This window comes from Poecile atricapillus, chromosome Z (genome assembly GCF_030490865.1).
Source record: "Poecile atricapillus isolate bPoeAtr1 chromosome Z, bPoeAtr1.hap1, whole genome shotgun sequence".
Lineage (NCBI taxonomy): Eukaryota > Metazoa > Chordata > Aves > Passeriformes > Paridae > Poecile > Poecile atricapillus.
This window is the reverse complement of record NC_081289.1, coordinates 23,493,998-23,506,501: the sequence shown is the minus strand read 5'-3', so window position 1 is coordinate 23,506,501 and position 12,504 is coordinate 23,493,998.

Below are 12,504 nucleotides of genomic sequence, written 5' to 3'. Positions count from 1 at the left end.
GTCTCCACAGGAGCGGCTGCTTTCTGCTCTCCTACACGAGCTAACCCATTACATCAGAGGAAAGGGATTAAATGCCAGCTGGAAGGTACAGAAAGGTACTCTCTTACAAACGTGCAAGAAATCACTGCTGCTCCCATCACTGGAATCTTAATTCAGTGCGAAGTGCAGGGATGGGAAGCTGAGGAAAGGGAACGAGCGTTTCTCAACTCAGTAACCCAACTGCAGCTTGGCAGATAAAATGGCCTCGTTATTCCACCTGCAACACCACTGTGGCATTTTCATTATTTCTTATCCTGATTCTTCCGTGGTTCTGGCGTGAGAGAGAAATAAAAATCTGCAAAATGTTACTATCTCTTCACTTCCCTTCATTTCACCAATACGTTGTGTTTTGTCTTAATGTCGACATAAACATACCAAGGCAGAAGTTGGATCCTCCTAGCTCTTTGTAGTAACCTGTGACATGGACATCCTAGTCCTACCTGTAATCCTGCATTTTGGCATGCTTGCCTTTTTGCTGGGCTATATTTGCTTTGCTCACCATCTTTTATTTAACAGTGTGCAAGAAATCCTTCTTGTTCTCCCATACAAGAATGAGCCACAGTTTCACCTTCAGTCTTCCTCCAGATTCTGAGGGAAGGTTTGTGTAAGTGGCTGCTACTCTCAAAGACAGGCAGAGGGGAGTGTTAGGCAGCCAAGAGGAAGAAAGCCCGGTTACTTTCCAGTGGCTGTGGTTCCTGGATATTCGGGGTTTTTTTTTCAGATGTATGCATTTACAGTGTGGTTTGCAGAACAAAGTGGAGCCAGACTTGTTTTTACTGAAGCCATACTCAGAGGGGGCACACAAGCTCTACGTTCTGTCCCACCATGTACGTAATCACAAGATATCAGAGAACTGTGGGGAGGCTGAACAGCAGAAGTACCCAAGAAAAGACAGCTGGAAAAGGAGGAAGGAAGGAAAATAGGCAGCAATTGTGCACAATCTATATTATAGCTTAGAGAACTGCAGTTAGTTGTAATGATTTTTATTGTGAGACCTAGTCCATAAATACTGGGCGATTCCAATACCTCTCTCTGTCATACACTTTCTGGGGATGTGCAACTGTTTGTTTTTGGGTTTTTTTTCAGAAGAAAGGCCATTTTATTAAATATATTAGTGTTCCACGGTGCCTTGGCAATCACAGAAATGTGGCTGAAAGTGAACTGCAGCCCAGAACACCCGCAACAAGGAATCACCAAGGATGACTTATGGGACATTACACACCAATAAAAAATTGTCTTCTTGGTATTCAGTGTCCAAAGATGGCTCAGCCATGTAGATGGGAAGGTTAGTAAATAAAGCAGATGTTAATTTCTTCATTTGGATGGAATTCTGCTGCCATTAGAAGAATTTTGGGACCAATCCACAGAGCTGTCCTAATTGGGAATGAGGCTGTACAGCTGACAGAAGTCTCTGAATCTTTGCTAGATGGAAAAAATGGCCATGAAGAAAGGTATGTGCAACTGCACACAAGCACTCAAGTGGCTCTCCCATGAAGAGCGTGAGGACCAAGCTCAGATCCTGTGGAAATAAGAGAATTGTCATCAGAGATTTTCATGACACAGCATGTTCTGGACTGGCCTTGAGCCTTTCCTAAAAATGATCTCCTGAAAGGTTTCAGCTCCACTCCCCTGGCCCCAGTCAGAGGTCAGATACAGCAGTGCCTAAATCTCTTAGGCCCATTTCTTAACCTCTGATGCGGAGAGCTGAGATTCTTTTTATCCCTGTGAACATCCATAAAGGAAGGCAAGACTTGACAATAGCAATTTTCATTTTCAGTTTAGTCACTGATTCTGGTGCCAGAAACTTCTGCCTGTCTGAAGTGAAAAGCACTGAAACATTGTCCCTGTTTCTGGATCTGAATTTGACCTATCCCTACTGCTTTTCACCAGAGGAGCAAGTGATGGATAAAAGCAAACTTCTGTTTTGGAATGCATATACCAGGTAAAAAAAGTGGGGAAAAAAAAAAAATCAATGACTCCTTGAAAGGGAAGGTTCAGTTTCTTTTTTAGGGGACATGTCAAGGTGCCCAGAGAGCACAGAGTATTCTTCTTCACATGAAGTCAAATGGAGGAGAGGAGAGCTGGTTGATGAAGTGCTGTTGAAGTAACTGGTTCCAGCAGGCTCTCCAATAACTACTGGAAAACTTTAAAAGCTCCAGTGTCCAAGGCTCTGCAGAGACCTTGATATACCTTGAGTCATGAAACTCTCAGAGACACTGTAAATATCTCCAGTATGACAGCTGGGAGGTACTACAAGACCAGGAAAAGATTCATTGTAATGAATCATACAAATCATACAGCCTGTAGGCAAGAAGACAAAGGGAATTTCACTTGTTTCCGAAGTTATGCTGTAGGTTTACAGCTGTGGTTAAGCTGCTCTTCAGATGAAAAAGGAGGAAAGTGATCAATACACTGGCATCTCAAATGATTTTTTTTTCTATTTTATCAAATGATCTGCAAAATACCAGTGTTGCAGTCTCAGGGATGTTAAATAGCTAAAAGCAGGCAGTCAGTCAGTCAGTCAGTCAGTAAGGAACTTAAGAGTGAAACACCAGTGGCAGCCATCTAAGTCCTCAAGGTTACTTTTTGATTTTCTGTTTGCATTCCCTGTGTGTTTCTGTGAAACATAGAGCACAAACAGTGGCACAAAACCAAGGAAGTATCAGCTCTCAGTAGGGAAGCATCTTATCAAGGGAGATGACATTCCCTGTTTGCACACTGCTGCATAGCCTGGGGGGAAGAGCTCTTGAATTGATAACTAGGCAGAAAGTTTTCAGGTAGTTAAAAGAAGGTTGCTTTGGCTTTCTTTCATCCAGGACCTCCTTAAGGAGTTCTCTGGGAGAGCACAAATCTCCTCACTTTGAAAGATAAAACAGGTTTGTGCTAAGGTTTATTCTCCCAGATCTCACTTACTACTTTTGGTAGTCTTTGTTTAACTTCATGGAATAAATGAGGTCTATCACTTATTTTTTATCTACACCTAATAAGTGTGATCTCAGTGTGAAACAGATATATGTGCGAAAGACATTAAAGCTTCACTGGGATGCAGGAACTGCATTATCAGAGATGTGAGCTTATGAAGCAGCTGCTTCCCCACACTGTGCTGGAGAGTTTGGGAATGAGAATCCCATCATCCCTGCAACGACTGCTGTCAGCTGGACACCTCAAAACACCCGAGGACTTGCACCTCTCCACCACCATGGGACCAAGGGGGGACATCAGGGCCAGTGTTTGTTTCAGAGGTGTCACATCTTTATCTCCTCTGTGTCAAAGTGTGTTGCTCAATGCTGGATACTTCAAGTACTTGTTATTCCAGGGGGACACTACAACTTCTTACACAAGCTGCTGGCTTGTAGAGCCAAGGGGGCTCCTAGGAAGGTGGCCAGGCTGTAGGGTTGTGCTGGGAACGGTGGCCTCCCTGCCACAAGGATATGTGCAGTTTTACATCTTCATAGCAAAGCTTAGAGACAGCCAGCCTGCACACTTACTCTGGAACATTTTCCATGAAAGACTCATCAGACAAAAATAAAAGCCACTGAGGAAATGTTCATTAAAATATAAGGCTCTGTTAACATAGAAAAATTTAGCTCCTACCACTACACACCTAGAAATGTATCTGTATATACACCTTGTGCAGATTTAAGAAAAAATATTTCTGTGTTTTAAATGTTACTTCTACATAGTCAAACTGAGACACACAATGACCTTTATGTTATGCACCTGCTTCTGCTGCTGATTCCATCAACAGATCTACATCAAATACTTCTGGCAGGACTTTAGCCTCAGGACAAAACCCGGGCTCCTCTAGGTGAGCTCTACTTTGTAGCAGGGCTACATCACTGTCCATTTCTGCCCTGTGGAAAAGGAAACACAGCAGTGGGCAAGACTGACCAAAACCTTAATTAGCCCAGTGAACGTGTGCCACAGCCTTCAGTCTCTACAGAAAACCTCAAGAACACAAATGGAAACGGACTGTAGAAAAAACATGAAGAGAACATAATTTACAGAGATCCCAGAAGAATGGTGTGAAGAGTCAACTCAAATGCCCAGAAGAACGGTTTTATATTGTTTCAGTATCCACAGTTGGGAAAGGGAGACAAATCATTCCAGTTTGCTACACCTGAAGGCTTGCTTTGTTTTCTTCCAGAAACTGGGGAGGCAGGCAAGGGCATCTACATCTCCTGCAGAATTTGGACAACTGCAGGGTTCCCTATGAGCTGCTTTTCAAAGTCCAGTCCTGGACAGCTGAGTTTGCAAAACCTAAAGGCACCTGAGAGGCACAGCTGGTCTGGGCAGTCACTCAGTCTGGTGTGAGTGGTGTCTCACTCCCACAGCTTATGTGCAATACATGAAAGGATGTCACCCTCTTTTGCCTCCTGAACCAACCTGTTCCTTAATAATCTGGAGAAAGATTCTAATTACAAAGAAAGAACTTGATTCCAAATACACTAAAACATACAAGACAGAATACACTGGAAATTAATTTAAGGAGTAAAAAAGTAAAAAAAAAAAAGAAAAAAAAAAGCTAAACCAAAAGTATTTTTAAAACCTGATTTTCACACTCATGCCAAGGTTAATCAAGTCCCTCTGTTTATACCTTACTTCCCTTTGAGATACCCATTTCCAACTTATTTGTATGCACTTGCAGTAACGCTGTATAATGGAGCAGGCTTCCAGCCTTTCGGATCTTCCCGTATCCAAACTCCCTGGCTATGATGCACTTGCAGATGCTTAATTTTAAGCATCATGGAGCCCCATTCCCAGGTGTTATGTGCCCATTTAATGGCAGACCAGCACCTGGAGAAAGGGTTTTGGGAACCAGCTCTGTATCGCTTCTTCACATGCACAGCAAGCATGCTGATAGCAGTGTGTGTGGGAAAACAGCACCAGGACTTCCAGATGTAAAATCCTGAACACATGTAGCTTCTGGGAGATGGTTCTTGGGAGAAGCCCAGTCCTGCTGCTGTCTGAAATACATCAAGAAACACCTTAAGGGGAGAAGAAACACAAAAACACTCACAGCAGCCATTTCCTAGGCTAGAAAACAATGGAATTTTTATTGAACAGAGATGGCTCATAAACACACTCAAAGGAGTTCCACCTGCTGTTCAGCAATATTCATTGCTATCTGATAATAACCTATGGGGGCAGCTGTATAAAACAGGAATAAAATACCAAATGGCTATATTCATTAATAACTTTGCCTTCCAAATACAGAACCGTAAGTATTTCAAGTCTGAAAATAGACCACGATTGTTAGCATTTAAACCGAACCTTTATGATAACAAATATACAAAAAAAGGCAGTCAATATATTAAACATTTAAATCTACAGCATACATTTCTCAGAGGTAAACATTGAGCAAACAAAGCCACTGATGATGTTCAGGAATCAGGTGAAAGTTTCAAGGTCAAGCTCCAAACACTGTAGCTTTTCTAAAGACGTACTGGTATTACACTTTTATCTAGTCCCTACATTGAAAACTATGTAGCATGAACATTTGAAAATATAACATTGGCTATCTGGCAGGGAACTGGGAGTTCCTTAAGTCCTCCTTGTGTTCATGTTGGAGCACCTGTGGAGACAGAGGGCAGTAGGAGTCAAGCACTTTGTTTTGCAACGCTGGGGTTTGAGTTCTGTTCTAGATGAGCGCAACAGGGTCCTCATACCAAACACGAATTCCAGCACTGACAAGAGAGTATTTGCCTGACAACCTGCATGAAGAATCAGCCTCGCAACTTGCATTAAACAGAATGGGACTTGCACACCTGCCTATTTACTGAAAGCCTGTGCTATTTCTACTGCACAGAAAAAGTCTCTTTCTGTAGCTGATCTAATGCCTGAGGTCAAAAGCTTAGGATACGTACGTACGCTCAAAAATAACGTGAAAAATCTACTATTGACAACTAATAAAAGTTCGTATTGCGATATTGCTCACAACATAAATGTACAATTTGCACAAAACATGGCTCTTCAACATGAATATTTTGCAAGCTACAATATATATATATGTATATATAATATGTATATTTTCTTTTCTTAAAGAATTATATGCCAGAGTGCATGCAAAGAATTTCAAAGCAGTAGCACAACAGGAGCAATCACTTGTTTACAGGTTACTGAGACCATTCAATACAGAAACAGTGGGATATTAGGTAACAGACAGGTAGGTAGATGTATGTACACACTGCTTCTTCACAGACCTTCCCATGTGACACCTGAATCTCAGACCCCTTTGAAAGACCAAACAGGGCTCTGAAGGTTCCCATGCTCTGACCATAAATCACTTCTGTTGGAGATGATAGCAAAGGAGGCACTTGTCCTTTAGCCAGGAGTAGAGGCAAGCAATCTTCTCCATAGCCAACATCTGTTCCAAATCCTGCTCCTGCGTTTCTAAGCAGTGAGTGGTGAGCATCTATCCATCCAATGTTTTAGCTGGTCCCAAGCAGTCTCCTGCAGCCTTTACAGCTGGAAATCCAGGACTGAGAAGCTGGATCCCCTAAACAGCAGTGCACAGCACTGCCACCATTCTAGTCAGATATGTACAAGGAATGACATGTATCCTCTGGTTTAAAATTTACACAGAGTATATACAAATAAAGCTATTCTATCAAGGTGCAAGTTTATTATTCTCTGGTGTGTTCCAATGAAGATTTCTTAAAAAACCTTTATACAGACCCACCAGGAGAGTTTACACGAAGTTGACATTTTGTCAAGTTCATTATGTAGGCTTCCTTCTGCAAACTCCATAATGGAAACTCCTGTTACTTTCCCTTGGAGTTCTGCCTATGCACAGGGCTGGACTTGATAGACTACAGCCATGTCTAATATAATTTCCTTGATTTCAATACATTTTAGATGAAGTGGCACCATGTGTTTTGTTTTTTTCCAGGATGTCATCCATCTCTAGGAAATGAGGCAGGACATGTAACTGGATGTCAAGGGGGTTGCACTTCATGTGCCCAGTCCAGCTTCCCTCACTTTTGATGGGACTGCGGTGTGTGAAGCTGGCACAGTTTGGCCATATGGGTATGTCTGGAAGTCCTTGGTGCTACTTTACACTGGCTGATGACAGGCGATGCCCTCAAAAGACATACAAAATAAGCCCAAATGCAATTTACTAAACAGTTAACATCAGACTGATGCACTAAACAGATGGATATGGAATGCAATTTGTCTAAAATTAGAACGGTTGTTTTCTTAGGCAGGTCTAAATTCATAAAAATCTTTCCCATCCCACGCAGGCCTCATTCTGCAGCACGTAAATATATGATGCTTCTAATAAAAGTCGTTGGGAATGCAAAGCCTGTGATCAAGGAGCAGAAGGAAGGTCTGCCCTCTCCCATTTCTCTTCAGCAAAAACCTCAAGTAACATAAGTACATGTGTATGATCCCTGCTGAAGCAGAGGGGCTGTGTGCAATGACAGCAGGATTTGGCCTTCAGCCTTTATGGTGTACCAACCACAACTGTGCAGATGACTGGATGGGAAATTACATCTGCTAGTGCATTAAAAAACCATACAGCCTTGCAGTAACTCCCATTAAATATTCCCACTGACTTCAGGAGAGATACAGAGGAAGAGAGCAGTCTTTAGCAAGTGCATGTTCTGCTCCACTGGAGTTATGCTCCTCAAAAATTTTTCTGTAATACCATTCTCCTCCATTTTGTAACCTGATTATATTGAGGCATTCACAGCAGAGGCTTTGCACGTGTCCTCTCAAGCTAAGGGGAGCATTTCACAGTAGAAACAAAGATCTCATTAGGTTTTTTTTTTCTTTTTCAGAGTAATGCAATAATAAAAAATCAACTTGCTGGTTTCACATGCTGCAGTGCCTTTATACAGCCTTAACAAAATGACATCTAGCAGTGACAAATGAATCGCAATCTCACTGGAGATTTTAAAAGGATCAGCATCAGACAGACATTAAATGGGGTTTAAGATGACCTAAGGTGCACTTGGAGAAGATACTGTGGGAGTGCTGCAGCAATTAAAAAAAGGATTCAAAAGAAATTAAATACAAACACACCCTTTAAAATAATGTTCAAGTCGTGGACACAGTGGAAAAAAGCAAACAAAGCTGCCACCTCAAATTATGGCTGAGCTCCTCTATTTTTCATACATTCCCTTCTACCTTGGTTCTGAGTGCCCTCAGTTAGTCTGTCCAGTGGAAGGGCTTGTGCTGGATCATTAACAGCACAAAACAGGCAATTTTCAAAAGCATCTAACACACTCAAGAGAATGACATATTTGAATAAGCTGCAGATGTCTATCTGTCCTTTTGAGAAAAAATATTTGATTCCAGAAACACTTGTATTTCTTAGCTATAATCTTTCTCTATTGAAAAACATCTGCCATCCTATTGTCCGTACTCTGACTCTGTTATTTTGTTTTTATCCACCATAAATGGGTAAGCAAAGGGGAACAAAGTTTCACCTGCATTGTTAATTATAGATGACCTCAAACATGCCTGTGAAGCCACAAACCAGTATTTAAGCCCCATCTGTGGGATGCAAGACAGGATCTCTGTACTTGTTGATGATGGCTATTGGGTTATGTGATCTTTCATTTCCTTCTCAATAAAAAGTGAAATGAAACCTTCACATAAAACCCCAACAAAAGATGGCAGCAAACAAAACCACTTTGCTAGAAAAAACACCCAAACCCAAATTCATAACAACCATAACAAATACAAAACAATCGTAACCATTCCTGGGTTTGTATTACACTAATTAGGAGTCTGCCTAAAATCTGCAAAAAATCAAGATCAGCACAATGGTTCAGCACATCTTATTTCTGGCACATCCTTTCCTCTTGTTTTCACTTTTCTTTCCTAGATTTCAGTTCCAAGACATCTCAGGGACAGGTGGGAATGGTTGTGAAGAGGGAGAAAGAAAGCAAAGAGCTGTCCCACAGACAGTGCTAGCTCTTCTGTCCTTTCAGGATGCTCACACTGGGATTTCCTAATTTTGGTGTTGCTTTCAATGATAAAGACACAAACTCAGCCCTTCAGAAGTGGATCACCCTCCATTTAAAGACTGTGACTGTGCTTTCTGATTACAGAGATGCATTTAGCCTGCAAAGACTTCAAAGGTGACACACAGTATGAAAGAGATGGAAAACAGACCTAATCCACAGACTAGAGAAATCAATGAAAAGGCTTCCAGCCATTTTAATGAGGCAAATTTCATCACACTTTCATGTTTTGGTTTGTGAATGATGTTATAGTAGAATCCTAACTTGTATTTTTTCATAGAGCATTCATGTGTTTTTAACATGTAAATTACTTCTTGAACCCTGTATCAAATATTTATAAATGCTAAACTAGGGACAAAGTGAAACCCATTTGGGAAAGTGGAGCAGAGGAAGGTTTAGCTGCACTAATGGATATTGCATTAATGCTTAACGTCAAGGAAGGCTGACTGCCATTAACAAGAAATCTCATTACAAGCATGATTTCACGCCTCATAACATATGCTGTAGATCTATTTACTGTCCATCTCTCTCTTGAACATACACACAATGATAACTATAGACACAAAACCCAAAGTATTGCACACACTTCATCTTTTCTTCCCAATGAAAAAGTAACCAAACCAAACAAAAATAAAACAAGAAAAAACAAAACAAAATAAAACAAAAAAACCCTCAAAAAACCAAAAAACCCAGATCCCCCCAAAATCAGCCAACCAACACAACAGCCAGAAACAAACAGAAGTTCTCAGCATGGATGATTGGAATTCAATATTTTACAATCTCACTTCTGCCCTGAATGACTTAAGATGCTTTCCAGACTTTAACCTAATGAAAAGCCCACTCTGAGGACAACTAATGTACAAATAGCATTACAAGAAGCTTTCAGAGGAGTGGCACTGAAGGACTCTCTAGAAGCCCACCTGTCACTGGGGGTGGGGAGGGGAGGCTGAGAGAATGTGGTATTTCCTGTGGGTTTTAATTTTCCATCCTCTCTGTGGTAGATGGCAGAGCCAAGAGAGAATGGGGAAGAAGAGCACTGATCCTAACTTGGGGCTGAAAAGAGCAGAGATCTATTATTCAGCCTTCCCCATAATGCTGAAGAGATCAGTAGGAGGCATGTCCTGCACTGCAGAGAGTGGGATTTATTTATTTGGTGTCTGCATAATGCTCAGGCACCTCTGTTCCCCACTGGCACAGCACATATGGCTGCACAACAGCTGCAAGACTCCAGAGAAACAGGGACGGGAAGCAACCTACTGGTCAAAATGCACTGATGGGACTTAAATAGGTCAAGTTTTTCTAGTACTAATTGGAATTTAGCCAAGAACATGAGGTCAAAAAGCTCTGAGATACATTCCTATAGTCCATGTATTCTTCAGTGGATAAACATAACTCACAACTGAAGTAGAGACTGCATTCTACTGCATCCCCAAATGGCACAATTAGTCATTGGCTTAATAACTGCAAGGCAAAAATCAGTTCCCAAGGTATTGAACTGACAGGGTTAAGCAGAGTATTTGACCAGGAGACTGCTTGCATGCTGGGGAAGCAGCTTTCACTCTGATGAGGCTCCAGAGGCCTCATGTGCTCCTTCCTTTCTGCCCCAGTAAGGCACAACCAGCACTGGGCCACAGGGAGGTTTAGACAGTGCTGAGAGGCAAATCCCAGGCTGCAGATGTGCTGTGAGCTCTTCAAAAGCTACGCAGAACAGAGAGAACCTGACTTCGGAAAGGCTCATCTGAAAGCCTCTCACGCAGTAAGCAACAGGATATTCAATTTATCCACTGCTGGGAAGGAGAAAGGGTAAGGCTGGGCTCCCTTGAACCTGTAGCTTTAACAAGTCCAGATGTTTTGAAACATGTTCATCCATCCCTGCCAGAATAAGGTTTTGACCTTAATTAATTAAAATGACCTCCTAACACACTGGGTTTTCCTGAAGTGACAGTCTCTATTTTTTTTGTTTCTGAGCATCTCCCTTTCCTTTTGTGGCATATTGTAAACCGTAACTTATTTTCAACTGGGTATTTCAGCAAGGCTTTTTCCCTGTCTTTGTTTGCTTTAAGAAGGCAGTAAGAAACAAGATTGCCTCTCACTGTGCTGGGCAAAGCCAAATAATGGAAGTTTTAATGATACCACAGCAGCGGAGATGATGGGGAGTAGAAAGACCAAAATTAAACAGCAGAAGTGGAGATATTTGTAAGGACAAGAAAGTGCCACCAATTGCTTCAACTCCATGCCATATCTGAGCATGGGACCAAGCAAACCCTCTGTGTGAGCACTGAAGAGACTGGAGCCAACTGGGCTGGTTGGGAATGCCAAGAAAGTGATGGGAGATGGGGCTGCTTCTCCTCTTCCTCCTCTTACACCCCCTTTGGATTCATGGAAACTTTTGGGGAGCAAATGAATTAGGCAACACTGAACACTATAGCTCTGGAATCAGAGGCAAAGATCTGAGGTTACACATTAAAATTCTTGTACCTAATCCTCTTCCCTAAGACCTCTTCATTAGTGTGCCATCCAGCACAGACAGAAACCTGTGCCTAAACTAAGCACACCCATTAACACCGTGTCACCACCTCCCCAGGATGAAAGAACAAAACTGTCAGCCCAGAGAAAGGTGAAAAATGCTTCTCCAAAGGAAAAACAAACGAAGTTGCTCCTCTGGTACAATCAAGTGGACAGATTTAGCCAACTAAAAACATGCAAAGCACGATGTGTTTGTAGAATTTAACCTATCCAGCTGACACCACCTCTCTTCTAAGTTGCTGCCATGTCTCCTGGGTGTTTTAGCGACAAGGAGTCCAAGTAAAGCACAAAACCCATTGTCTAATGAGACTCTTGACTTTGAGGTGGTGAGATACTACATTTTAAGTCCTGTGCAGGCATCCAAGATAAACACACTCTAGACCATTCATGGCTGTTCCATGCAGGAAGCTTGGACAGAGTTGAATGAATGACAGCTTAATGGAAACAAAAAGAAATGGAATGCCCTCCTCCTACCCCCACTGGGTTTGCTTCCCCAGCTCAAAGGTTCACTGAGGGCAGCTGACAAATTCCCATTAGTCTTTCTGCAGGTTTCCAGATTTTCTTTCTGCTTTGGGCACCACATGCATAATATTCTCAGCAGTGCTCTGACTGAAGTCACGGAGCATTGAGCCACAGCTGAAGACTTGGCTTTGCTGTTTTCTGCACTTGAAGGCCAGCTACAAATAGCAGGTCAGGGGCAATTGTACCGAGACGTGATAATCTGGTCAGAGTGGGCAGCCTCTGTTCTCACCCACTGAAGATAACAGGCCTTACCTCAAAATAAATAACAAGTTAAAAAAATAACATAATAATTTTGCTATAAATGTATGGGAGTGCTGCAGGTTTGTTTGCTTGTAGGTTGACATGTAAAATTAGTAATGTTCTCATCTATGGGGTTTCAGATATTATCTGAGGGCTATTTCAAGGCTAACTTCCTGAAAACTAGTTTGTTGAATTTTAAGAC